This window comes from Saccopteryx leptura, unplaced genomic scaffold, assembly GCF_036850995.1.
Source record: "Saccopteryx leptura isolate mSacLep1 unplaced genomic scaffold, mSacLep1_pri_phased_curated manual_scaffold_18, whole genome shotgun sequence".
Lineage (NCBI taxonomy): Eukaryota > Metazoa > Chordata > Mammalia > Chiroptera > Emballonuridae > Saccopteryx > Saccopteryx leptura.
In genome coordinates, this window is record NW_027095700.1 from 648,752 (window position 1) to 662,177 (window position 13,426).

At 49.3% G+C, this 13,426-nt stretch overlaps 1 pseudogene; it reads left to right on the plus strand.

Moving 5' to 3' along the window:
- Positions 1-296: 296 nt before the first annotated feature.
- LOC136386865 (F-box-like/WD repeat-containing protein TBL1X) lies at positions 297-12,044 on the plus strand (annotated as a pseudogene).
- The last annotated feature ends 1,382 nt before the right edge of the window (positions 12,045-13,426 follow it).

Sequence of the window (13,426 nt, forward strand, 5' to 3'; positions counted from 1 at the left end):
TCAGTGAGTTTGCCTTCTCCACTGCCATCTTGGTATTCTCCCAGTGGCAGAGCTCTGATGTCTGTGATGCACCAAGTGTGGTGTGGGTCCTGTGCTGAGCACAGCAATTACACACCTGTTCTTCAGCATGCTTGTCCCCCTTTATGCCCACCGTGCCCACCACACAGCCCTCTGCAGTCACCTTTGGTACTGCTTTGAGCTCTGTGCCATCCTCCTTACCCATCTGCCTGAGTTCAGGATGTCCCCTGAGGAGCTGCAGGGCTGAGGGCTTCTCTGGGGCTCTTTCCTCAAAATAGCATGGTGTTTGATGGCCATCCCTTAGAGTACCTGTCCCTCATGGATGCTGTGATGCCCGACATGCTGCAGATGCAGCAGCAGGCCCTGTGGGAGAAGCTTGCTCAGCAGCAGGCCAATGCTGTGGCAGCAGTGGCAGCAGCAGTGACAGCAGCAGCAGCGGCCGCCACAGCGACCTCGGAGAACACTGCAACCGCAGCAGCTGTTCCCCAGCCCAACCCACCAAGAACGGAGAGGCCACGGTGAAAGGGGAGGAGAACGGAGCCCACGCAGTCAGTGAGTGCCACCTCCCGGGCCTGGGAGGGCTTCTGATGGTTTCTCACGGCGTCCCAGGGCCAAAGGCTCCACAGGGGTCTGCCTGCGGCACAGTCGTCCCCGGTCGCTGTGGAACATGTGTGTCCCTCCGCCCGAGAGACTTCCCACCCCAGGCTTCCTCTGAAATCCTGAGACACGGCGTTCTTTACTTACACAGCCTCAGGTTTAGGGAGCTGTGCCTCCCTGTGAGCTCGCAGGGACCCGCACTGCGTGGTCACCATCCGGCATACAGTGTTCCCAGTGCAGGACCCTGTCCCCACCCAGCCTTCTGGGTGGAGGGTTTTGGGAAAATCCTGGTGTAAGTATGGAGCTCCTGGTTACCAAGCGGGCACCAGGACAGTGTGTGCATCTGACTTGGTCTCAGCTAGTTCCTGGAAGGCAGGTCTTCATTAGGTGACCACTGGACAGTGTTGGGCAGATTGTTTAGAGAGCCAAGCACCTGCCTCCACCTCCTCTGCTGCTCCTAAATGCAGAGATTGCTGAGGGTTCTGAGTTCAAAAATATGTGTGTGCATGTTTGTGTGCATGTGTATGAGCGTCATGCACATAGGAATGCAGGTGTAGGGGTGTGTAAACATTGTGCAAACATGTGTCCCAAGGAAACAAGGATGTGTGAATGTGGAGGTAGAGGGTGGCAGGTAGTCTGAGAGCATGGGGCCATCCACGTGCTGGAGCTCCCCAGATGATGAGGTGACCCCTCAGAAGGCTGTGCGAGATAAAATGCTTCATCTCCTCAGGTGAACAGGGACCTGGGGGCTGTGCTCAGGAGACACCTGGCTGTTGTCACCTTCGCCCCCTCTCTTGCCAGTGGCTGTTGACAAACCAGCACTTACAATATAAGGAGTAACTATTGCTATCACTTTGTCAAATTTGGAATAAACATAACACACAGTGGGGGGGGGGGGCTGGCAAAGTAGGTCTACAGTTGTTCATACCCAGCAAATAATGTGACAATAAATAATAATACAAGAATAAACTTTCTCACAGTAGACCTCTTTGGCCCCACCCTTTATTTAAATAAACATAACGTATTTACTAAATTATACAAGCCACGGTTTGGTTGTAATCATCAGAGGTGATGTTCTATTTAAAAAAACCTGTTTGTAAAACTGAGGTTCCTGGGTGATTATGTTCTTCTGTTTCCTACGACAGATAATCACTTCAAACCAATGGAGATAGATGGTGACATGGAAATATTATCCAGCAAGGCCGCAGTCCTCTGAGGCCATGAGTCTGATGTGTTAATTTGTGCTTGGAACCCCATCAGCGACCTCCTGGCTTCTGGATGAGGGGATCAGGCTGGGGGTGCTCAGGGACGTGGGCCTCTGCACTGCTCTCTCTTGTACAGACTGCCACCTCACAGAACACGTGTTCTATTACCTGACTGGAGCGTACTCCCAGATGTGCATACCGCGGTGTGGGGTGCCCACCCTGGATGGCCCTTCTATGGGTGCTTCTGATTATATGGTCAAATTGTCCAGAAGTCCTGGTGCCAAGTCATTTTCTCTCTGGAGTGGGGACTAATGCTGACGTTTAAAATCACTCGGTGAAGTGGAGATGGGGAGAAGAAAACCCAGTGAGGATAAATCACGTAACATGCCTGGGTTTGTGTTTATGGCTGGCCTCTCCCCCCAGGTCTCCTGGGGCCACACGCCAGAACAGACTGTGCCCTGGACTACTGTCTGGCCTCTGCCCCGGATTTCAAAGAGGGGAAGGAGAAAGTAAAACAGTGAACGACAGGAATGCTGAGTGCCGTGTACTTCCCCCTGCAGGTCAGGAGACTCCACGGCTTGGATATGGAACCTCAGTGAGAACAGCAATGGGGCCTCCACCCAGCTCATGCTGCGGCACTGTATCCAGGAAGGGGGACACGACGTCCCCAGTAACAGAGACGTGACCTCGCTGCACTGGAATGTAAGCATGGGCCTCCTCCCCGACAGCCAACAGTGGACACAGGGACTGCCATGAGGGGCCCTGGGGTGGCTCAGTCATGGGGGCTTTGTTTCTGAGTGCTCACGGAGTTGTGTCACAGGGTTATGTGTGCGCACATGTGGGACACACCCCACTTTCTAACTTCTTTTGATTTCTCTCTCTCTATGAGTGTTTCAGCCTTTTCCATCATTTCCTCACAAACTCTTATTTTCTCCACGTGGACACATTGTCCGAAGCTTAGAAAAGTCTCTCCAGCCTCATTGTAACTTTTCCTGTGGTATTTCCTTTTTTAAGTAAGAAGAGGGGAGAGAGTGAGACAGACTTCCACATGTGCCCCAACCTGAACCCATGCAGCAACCCCTGTCTGGGGCTGATGCTCAAATCAGCCAAGCTATTTTTAATGTCTGAGGCTGACACTCAGACCAACCAAGCTATGCTCAGCACCCAGGGCCACACTTGAGTCAGCCAAACCACTGGCTGTGAGAGGGGGAGACAGAAAAGAAAGGGGGAGGAGGGGAAGAAAAGCAGATGGTTAATTCTCTTGTGTGGTTTGACCAGGGATCAAACCCAGGATGTCCATACACCAGACCAACATTCTATCTACTGAGCCAACCAGCAAGGGCCTACCTACATTCTAATTTAAAAGATGTGCACAAAAACTACAGCGAGTTCCCTGAATATGAAGAGAGCTTCTGTGGTTTTTTTGCAAAGTTGAATTTTATGTTAATTAGAACAGGTACATTTGTGTATTAAATGCAACTTAAATGGTTGTCTTAACATAGTACTGATTTTTACTTTTCTGTGCCTATGAATATTTACACCTTTTCAAACCTGCAGAACCTATCTCTTTGGTAACCCAGGAACTGCCTGGAGTCAAATGGGGTTTGATAAGTTCTATGTTGTTGTTTTTTGTTTGTTTTAATTCAGTGAGAGGAGAGGAGGCAGAGACAGACTCCCACATGCGCCCCAATCAGGGTCCATTCAGCAAGTCCCCTAGGGGGCGATGCTCTGCCCATCTAGCACTTTGCTCCATTACTCAGCAACCAAGCTCTTCTCAGTGCCTGAGTGAAGGCTATGGAGCCATCCTCAGTGCCCAGGGCCAAATCTCTCTAATTGAGCCATGGCTGTGGAAGGGGAAGAGAGAGAGAGAGAAGAGGAGGGGGAGAGGTGGAGAAGTAGATGGGTTTTTCTCGTTTGCCCTGACCAGAAATTGAACCCAGGACTTTCACATGCCAGGCCATTGTTCTATGACTGATCCAACTGGCCAGGTCTAAGGTTGATAAGTCTTAACAGGGCACCCATTATTGGTGGAATAATATTCTAGCCCTTGGGTAAGAGGTTGTCTGTGGTGGGTCATAAGCTGCCCCTACTAAGCTGTGTCTGTTGGCTGTCTCTTTCCAGCCTGTAGAATGATGAGACATTGTTGGCGACAGGTTCCTATGATGGTTTTGCAAGAATATGGACGGAAATTGGTAAGTCCAGCCTCCCTTGTGTTGGGGTCCAACAAGAGGGGCTCTGGTGCGGGAACATGAAATGGACTGCCAGTGGCTTTGAAGTTGAAGTGTTTATTATTGTCATTTGACTAACCACCAGGTAACCTGGCCAGCACCTTGGGCCAGCACAAAGGCCCCATCTATGCCTTGAAGTGGAACAAAAAGGGGAACTACATTTTGAGTGCCGGCATAGACAAAGTGAGTGTTGGCTTAAATGGCATCTTGAATCTCTAGAAATGGGGGTTTCTTTGAAATCTAAGGCTTCCTGCTTCCTTGTAAGCAGCCAAGACAACCTTGTGTCATGTTTATCTGTTCTGTTGGCTGTGATGTGACCTTACCGTTCATTGATAGCACGTCATCTCTTGAGTGTGCCACACTGCTCTATGGACCTGTATGCAAAACTCCCACTGTTTTCTTGGAAGAGCTCTTTCTGTCCTCACTCCTGTTGTCTCAGGGACTGGTTTTATATTCGCTTCTCATTTTTTACCTGACCCCACTTTGACTACCACTGAGCTGTGTGGTCAGGGAAAGTGCATGTTTCAAATTGTGTACTATCTGCCTTCACTAGTCAATAATAATAATAATAATAATAATAATGTTCTAGAAAACAATAACTAGGGAGGATTTGAAGTTCATGGGGATATTGGCATTGACCTTCTTCAGTGGGTGCTTGACCCCAAGGGGTGAAAGTGTATTTCAGATTCTTACCAGCTTTTCTACTACTTAATGTTTTCCATTGTTTGGGCTATAAAATTCAATGTAAACATCAATAAAATTATACAATTACTGATGCAGAACATAAATTGCACCAGGATTACAAATTTGTATATTCTTTCTAGTGCCAGGTATGTCCCAGTAAATAAATGTAAAAGTGTTTGACCCAGGTACTAGCTGGTTGGCTCAGTGGTAGAGCACTGGCCCAGCATGTAGATGTCCTGGGTTCCATTCCAAGTCAGGGCACACAGGTGACTCATCCCTCTGCTTCTCCACCTTTCCTCCTCTTCTTTCTCTTTGTCTCTCTTTTTTTCTCTCCCACAGCCAAGGCTCCATTGGAAGAAAGTTGGCCCGGGCCTCTGCCTCACACACTAAACTGACTCTGCTTGCAATGAAGCAACATCCTACATGGGAGGAACACTGCCCCCTAGTGGACATGCCAGGTGGATCCTGGTCAAGCACATGCAGGGGTCTCTCTCTCTCAGCCTCTTTGCTTCTCACTTAAGAAAAGTACAAAAAAAGTGTTTGGTCCACCAAACAAATTAATTTATGATGTTGGTCAGTCTAGAACTGACCCAGAATGCGGAGAATCAGAATTCAGAGATACTCATAGCCCAGATGCTTTCCTCAGAAAATTTCTATGGTCAACACAGCTCATAACCGGTTCTTCTTTAAACGAGAGCATTATTGACATCGACCGGGGGGTATACAGATTCCCAGAATGTGGAAAGTTCTGGTTCATTGAGATGTTAGTTCCAGGGGTGTTCCCTGAGCTGTCTCCGGACACTTCCCTGTCTCCCCAACATCTGTAGGTTCAGAAGATCTTAAGATTTACTTTGTCTTCTAAGGGGGGAAAGGTCATTTCCCCATTCCCAGTCTGGAGGGGCCTCACCCCAGCATAACATACATGCTATGCCCTGTCTCCTGTCCTTAGTTGGGGCAGTGACTGTCAGGGGAGTTTGCAGAAATGGCCATTTCTCCCTCAACTCTTCATTTGCAGAGTGCCAGGAAGACACTTGGATGAGCTCCATTACAGGTTTTTCAGCTTGTAACCAGGTGGTGGGGGTGGGAGGGTCCCACAGACCAGACAACAAAGAGCACCATGTAACTCATTAACAGACACATATAGGTTACAAGTTGAAACAATAATATTTCGGCCATACTGCAGTGAAACCTTTTCTTTGTTCTTTTCTGCTTTTAGAAGGCTTACTAGAACATAAAATTCCCTGTGTGGCTCACATGGTATTTTCCTTGCACAGTGCCAGTTTGGAAGGAAAAGGGGTATGCTCCCTTTCCTTATTTAAATTTAACTGTTGATTGATTTGAGAGAGAAGCATTGATTTGTTGTTCCACTTATTTATTAATTCTTTGTTGATTTCTGTATGTGCCCTGACTGGGGATTGAACCCATGACATTGGTGTATGGGGACAACACTCTAACCTACTGAGCTACTCGGCCAGGACCTGACTACCTTTTCTTGCATGATAAACATGTCTACAGAAAGCTTGGCAAGGAGAGTAGTTACTGATGATTTCTTTTTGATTTGCAGAGCGCAGAAAACCATAATTTGGGATGCCCATACAGGGGAGGCCAAGCAGCAGTTTCCGTTTCATTCTGGTGAGTCTGGTTCTAGTTTTGTAATTTGGAAACAGTACTTCAGAGTCTGTTATAAAATGTCCTGTCGAGTCATTGTGAATGCTTGGAGGACCGTGTCTGTGGACTCTCGCTCAGCGGGTGGAAACCCATTCACTGTGAGCGGTGCTCCAAGGTTTGCAAGGTCCAGTGTCCCCAACACCTGAATGTTGTAAACACAGCAGGGAAGGAGTCACAGAGCTGGTGTGGCCTTCTCTTTTTTCCTGCTGTCCCATGGCAGCTATGTTGGTGGTCCCTGAGACCCTGCCCAGGTTCAGCTGGTCACTGAAGCCAGCCAGGGTGAGGAAAGTCATACAAAACAAAATCTAGCATGTCCAGTGGTCTCCACTGCAACACTGCCTAGGACAGGCCAACGTGGAGCTTCCTTTGGCAGGGAAGCTCATAGAAGACCTGGTGTCTGGACTATAATGGGGAGGTGGACCCATTGGCCCTCTCTGCCTGGCTTGTACCCCAATTCGAGACTTTTATCCAGAAAGCAGATTAAACTATGTTGTTTGCACAGCTTTGGTTTGGAAGCCAGTTAAGGAATGGTGGGGACCTTCTGGCAATCCGAATTCCCAGACGCAGCCCGAGAGAGCCGGATCAGTGCACAGATGCATAACAGCTAACCATGGCCCTTTGTGTACTGAGGTCGCTCCTGCCCCCGTGGGGTTGCAGTGGTCTAGGGACTCTGGTTTTGCAAACTCCCACTGGACACTCCACGCTCTCTGTGACACATGCTGTCATTAGGTGCAGCCTCTTCCCCTAGAGTCAGCCGGCCACCCCCACAGTAAGGACTGTCAGAAGTAACAGAGAGGCCACAGGCTGTGTCTTCCATGCAGAGAGACGCACAAAATGTGTGGGGTGAGCGTGCACTGTTAGATCACCTGTCCCTGATGTGATATTTATACCAGGACAGAGTAGTTACTGACAAGTAGTTTGGGGTGCCTGAGGGAGGGCACACCACAAGGACAGCTTAACATAGCACAGCCCCATCTTGGTGTCACATGAGGGCTCCAAGCAGGGGCCTTGAGTATTCAGGGGACAGACTATGAGGGAAGGTCCCAACTCGAGGGACAGAACATTTTATGTTGCCCTGTAAGGAGAGCCCCCCACCTGTTAGGAAGTCCCTCCCCATTGACACTTCCAGAGCCCCTGCCGAACCAGTCTACAGATTTGGACTTCTGTCTGTTATTTCTGTGACAGACGTCTCTGCCCGTCACAGCTGGTAGCCGGTCAATCTAGTGGGTTTTCCTCATGTTTGGCATAAGGGTCAAAACCAGTCCTGCCTTTCTGGTCACAGAGATTGACTGACACATTCCAAGATCATTATACCAGGCATGCCATCTCCTGTGACATGGGAATGTGTGTCATGCTTTATTTTATTTAAGAGGATCACCTGTCCAGGATGAACATCAGTAAGGTTCTGCCAACACTTTTTATCTTAAGCATTCATTTATAACGTCTCTCTGAAGAATGTGCTTACAATCCACTGGCCCTAGAAGACCACAGATCACGTGTTTCTTCTGCGTGAAGAGAGCATATCTCCTGTGATTTAGCTGTCTGTGACATGGATTCCTGTCTTCTCCCTGGGTCAAAAAGGTCCAGGTTTTATTTGTTTTTTCACATCTTTCAGGAAAAAATACTATTTCCTGCTGGGAACAGTTGTTCTCATCATGTTACTAGATAAGGAACTGAGCTCTGTGGACAGCTAGTATATGCAGATGTCCCCTCTCTGTCCTTGCCTCACAGCCCCCGCTATGGATGTGGACTGGCAGAACAACACTACCTTTGCCTCCTGTAGCACAGTCATGTGTATTCATATCTGCAGACTCAGCTATGACTGCTCCGTCAAAACCTTCCAAGGACAAACAGTAAGTGCTATACAGCCCTTTACTGCTTCTTGGGAGACAACACAGACTCTGAGATGAGCCAGATGTGGGATTTCAGAGGAAAGACTTAATGAAGCTATTAGGCAAACACATGAGGACATAAAGAACAGGTTATTCATAATGAGTGAGCAGATGGGAGATGTCTGTAGAAAAAGAAAAACTATATTCTTTTTTTTATTTTTTAAATTTATTGTTTTGAGTGGGATTCAAGTGTCCCACTCAATATAACATCCCCACCCCCCCCAACAGCATTTCATCCCCACTGCCCCACTGCCCCTGACTCCCTCCCCCTTTTCTCTGGGATTTGCTGTCCTGTTATCTGTATCTATGTGTTATATATATATAATTTTAGTAATCTCCTCTGTGATGGAAAAATACATTCTTTAAAAAAAAACAGTCAAATAAAAATTCGAGAACTGAGAGGTATAACATCTGAAATGAAGATCTTAATGAAAAGTACAAATAAGAAAATCTTAGTGGATGGATTTAATAGCAGATTGCAGAAGAGAAAGAATAAAAATACCCCGTTTTCCTAAATTTGGTGGAAAACATCACCCTTCAGTCCAGGAGGCTCAGGCGCCAGCTGACATCTCATCACATTCCTTGGGGAGGCACCTGAGGCTCTTTGTAGCCTTCCTGGAGCAGGTCCCTGCAGTGTGCAAGAGCCCCTAGGACTTTTATATGATGGCCGTGCCTTAGTATCAGTGGAAAAGGCAGAGTAAGAAGAGGAGGAAGAGGGATGTGTTTGGGGTGGTGCCCCTCTCTACCCCTGTAACTGCAAGTTCACGCTGCTGAGATGACGGGGCGCTGTTGCCCCCTGCTGGACCACTGAGGTACCTACTCTAGGGGCCTATATATTTCTTTTCAAAATCTCTTGCTCTCTCTTTCAGAACGAGGTCAACGCCATCAAGTGGGATCCTTCCAGGATGTTGCTAGAATCCTACTTGAATGACATGACATTAAAGGTAGTGAGGTCTGGAAGCGTGGGCTGCTTGATCCTGGACAACCTCTGTAGTCCTGCATTCACACGGCTGTGACTGAAAATTTTGTCATGGACACACTTCCTGACAATATAAATTCTCCCCATTGCTACTCTGTGGCTTGCTATCACCAATGAACTCCTGTTGATCATTAGAAGATCATGCCAAGACCCTCCACTTCTCTGTGGCCTTCCCTGTGCTCAGAGGACCCCATTCAGGATACAACATTCCACTCTCCTGTAAATCAATAAGAATGTTTACAAGAATAAGCTGATGTGATTCAGAGGCTGTGTTGGGGTCTGAAATCCATGATGAGAAGGAGTGTGGGGGGGTGTTTAGTGGAGAAGGCAGAATTGGAGAGAGGGGGAATGTCTTACTATCAGGAAGCAGCAGTAGGTTTATTCCGTGTCACTGCAGAGAAGGACTAGTGGGAGAGGTGACAGGTGACACAGTTCTGTCAGCAAGAGGGACCCTGCCCTCATCTCTGTGACATGGCATTGGCCGGACAGTCACCCCAGCAGCAAGGACCCTTGCTGCTGAAAGCGCCTGACCCAAGGCCATTCCTTAGCCAGCACTGGGAGGAAGGAACTCCTGCATCAGCTGAGAGGCTGAATCCTGAGACCACAAAAGACCCACGCGAATGACGATGATAATGAACATATCAGAATCGCATTTTGATGGCTTGCGAGGTTGCTTTTGTCTCACCTGGTACCCAGTGTGAACATTCATTGTCCTTTCAGGAAGGGGTGTAGCAGTGCCTTGGGGGTCCCCATAGAGAGAATGAATGCCCAATAGCAGCTTTGTAGTGTGTACTGTTCTTTCTTTCAAATTTGAGAAGAAGTGAAACTTGCAGGTTTCAGGAGTATGAGTGCATACTTACATATGATTGTATTTTTATTGCCCTTATGTTAAAACTTTTATTCTCACCTGACCTCTGGTGGCACAGTGGATAAAGCATTGACCTGGAAATGCTGAGGTCACCAGTTCAAAACCCTGGGCTTGCCTGGTCAAGGCACATATGGGAGTTGATGCTTCCAGCTCCTCCCCACCTTCTCTCTCTGTCTCTCGCTCCTCTCTCTCTCTCTCTCTCTCTCTCTCTCTCTCTCTCCCTTTCTCTCTCCTCTCTAAAATGAATAAATAAAATTAAAAAAAAAAACTTTTATTCCCTTCACTTGCCATTATCCCCAGTTGTGCTGTTGGTAACGATCAGTTCTTGTGTTTTGAATTGTGGGACCATTTTAGGGAATGCAGTAAATGTCCTACAGGAGCATTGACCGTCCATAGGTATAGAAAAGGCAGGAATGGATGAACCTGGCCTAGGTCTATTTTTCCAAGTAACCTCTGTCTCACAGGGTCACTGCTGTAAACCTCCTTTTGCCCAGCCCTGCGTGTCACCCATCTTGGGGAACTGGAAGGAAGCATGGTGCTTCCATGGTGATGTCTCCTCATGTCCTTTCTAGCACTTCATTCGACTCCACGGTCCGGCTGTGGGACGTGGAGCGCAGCGTGTGCACCCACACTCTCACCAAGCACCAGGAGCCCGTCTACAGCGTAGCTTTCAGCCCCGACGGGAAGTACCTGGCCAGCGGTTCCTTTGACAAGTGCGTGCATATCTGGAACACCCAGATAATCCCCCGAGTCCTTTCTGAACGTCATACTAGAATCCCCCATGAGGTGGATGCCTTCTTTACATACAAAGACATGTATAATATTGTTGACTGGCTCCATCCCAGTCCCCCGCCACCTTAGTGTCCTCACCGCCATCAGACATGGTCTGAGAATGGCTGTGGAAGGTGTGTCCTCAGCCGAAGGGGGGAGGCGGGTTCCATGTGCAGTCAGTCAGACGTCAGCTACACTCGCGTAGTGGGAAGTCTGACAGACACGTCTCTACAGCCACCAGAGTGTGTGCTGAACATGCTTTAGCTCCTGGGTGTTTGAGACTTTCTGTGCTAGCACACCGGGGGGGTGGCAGAATGCACATGCACCGCTGCAGGGTTCTGAGCCCCTGTCACGTCATGTGTGATGACCCTTTCATTACAGAGTGGAAGTCTTGTCCACAGCTATGAGGCACCGGTGGCATCGTTGAGGTTTGCTGGAACTCCCGAGCAGACAAAGTGGGCAGGAGTGCATCCGACAGCTCTGTAAGCAGCACCCGGGATTTTCTGGGGGTGGAGGGCGTGGGGCAGAACAGAGGAAAGCTGGACAAGTGAGACCTGAGGGTCGATGCTGAGAAACTTACTCCTGTCTGAGGCCCAAGTTTCTGGCCCCAACCTGGATCCCCTGCTGATAAAGGCAGGACCCTGCATTCCACAGGTCCCTTGGGTCCCATGAGATGTCTGGTCTTTGAGATTTTCTTGAGTGTGAAGCAGGGGGCCCTGGGAGGCCAGGTGTTGTAGTAGAAAGGTTCTCAAAGCCCAGGTGCTGAGACTTCATTGTCACCTGCCTTTCTACTGGAGTCCACTGGTCTGTGACACCTGCTGAGACTCTACCAATGTGCTAGTTCCTGGCTTTGCCCTTGACCTGGCTCTTCTCCTCCCTGCTGTTAATGTTAACTTGGGGTGGGTTGTTCAGATGCTCAGCATGAAGGGTGTTGTTAGAGCTGATCTGAATGTTCATAACTTTGTACCAATAAAACTTTATTTATAAAACAGAGTTGGTGGGCCACATGATTAGCCAAGCTCAGCTCAGAAGGTGCCTTTGCATTGTCTTGGAAGATAACAATGGCTCTCTCTCACTCTCGCTCTCTGTCTGTCTCCCCCCTTGCAGGTGTGTGTTCTAGATCTGTGGAAGTAAACATGCAGCGTGTGAAAGGCAAGAATTCTAACGGACCAGCAGTTAGCGCGGATGGGGTTGTGACAACCTCCAGACTCCACCCTGTCGGCTCCAGAACTGCGTGGGCGTGATGCGTTGGCTGGACTTTAAAACCCACTCATCCCTGGTTCCGGGAGCCTGTACTTTTTCGTAGTCCTCATCAAGAAGTTTGAAACACACACACACACACACACACACACACACACACACACACACACAGAGTCATACCGGAGGTGGGGTGTACGGTTCCCACGTGGGGCGTGCAGCCCGGAAAGCACGAAGCCACCCCCTGGACAGTGTGAGGTCTGGGTCCCATTCAGAAGGTCTCTGATGGCTGAGACGGGAGGGAAGAAGATACCTGTGCCAAACCCAGAAGAAAAGCAAACTGCTCTGATAGATGGAGGGAGAGGAGAAAGCTCCCTTCCCCTCCCCCCATACGTCAGACACTACCGATGCTCTGGCAAAGGATGTTCGGAGACGGTCGGTACCGATGAGCTGCGCGGTTCTGAAATCCGAACACTGTTTCCCGGAGCTGTGTCTGTGCGGCAGCTGTCCCGTCGGATGAAGTCCTGTCATGTGGGCCGTCCGTCCACGATGGGGCGGGGGTTTCTCTCTTCTCTGAGGTTGCCTGTCTCTCCACCTTTCCCTCCATTCGGTGTGGTCCTGATTTGCAGGAGCTGCAGCCCAGGGGAGGGGATGTCGGAACCTTAGATGGACAGCTTCCTCGTGCCCTCCCCTGCCCCTGCCCCCACCCTCCATCCCGGTATCACATTAGGTCTCTCAAGGGCACTTTCAGCGCAGACTAAGTGCTTTATGCAAGAAGGCAGGGCAGGGGAGACTTTTTACAGGAGGAAAAAAAAATGACTTATAAGAGAAAGAGACCGGAGTATTTTTGGAAAATTATTTTTATGTTAAAATGATTTTAAAATCCTAAAATGGCCATCAGACAGAGAGAGCTTTGTGTCGTTTTCATAGTTTAAAAAAATATATTGGGCCCTGGCCGGTTGGCTCAGCGGTAGAGCGTCAGCCTGGCGTGCGGGGGACCCGGGTTCGATTCCCGGCCAGGGCACACAGGAGAAGCGCCCATTTGCTTCTCCACCCCTCCCCCTCCTTCCTCTCTGTCTCTCTCTTCCCCTCCCGCAGCCAAGGCTCCATTGGAGCAAAGATGGCCCGGGCGCTGGGGATGGCTCCTCGGCCTCTTCCCCAGGCGCTAGAGTGGCTCTGATCGCGGTGGAGCGACGCCCCTGGTGGGCAGAGCGTCGCCCCTGGTGGGCGTGCCGGGTGGATCCCGGTCGGGCACATGCGGGAGTCTGTCTGACTGTCTCTCCCCATTTCCAGCTTCAGAAAAATACAAAAATATATAT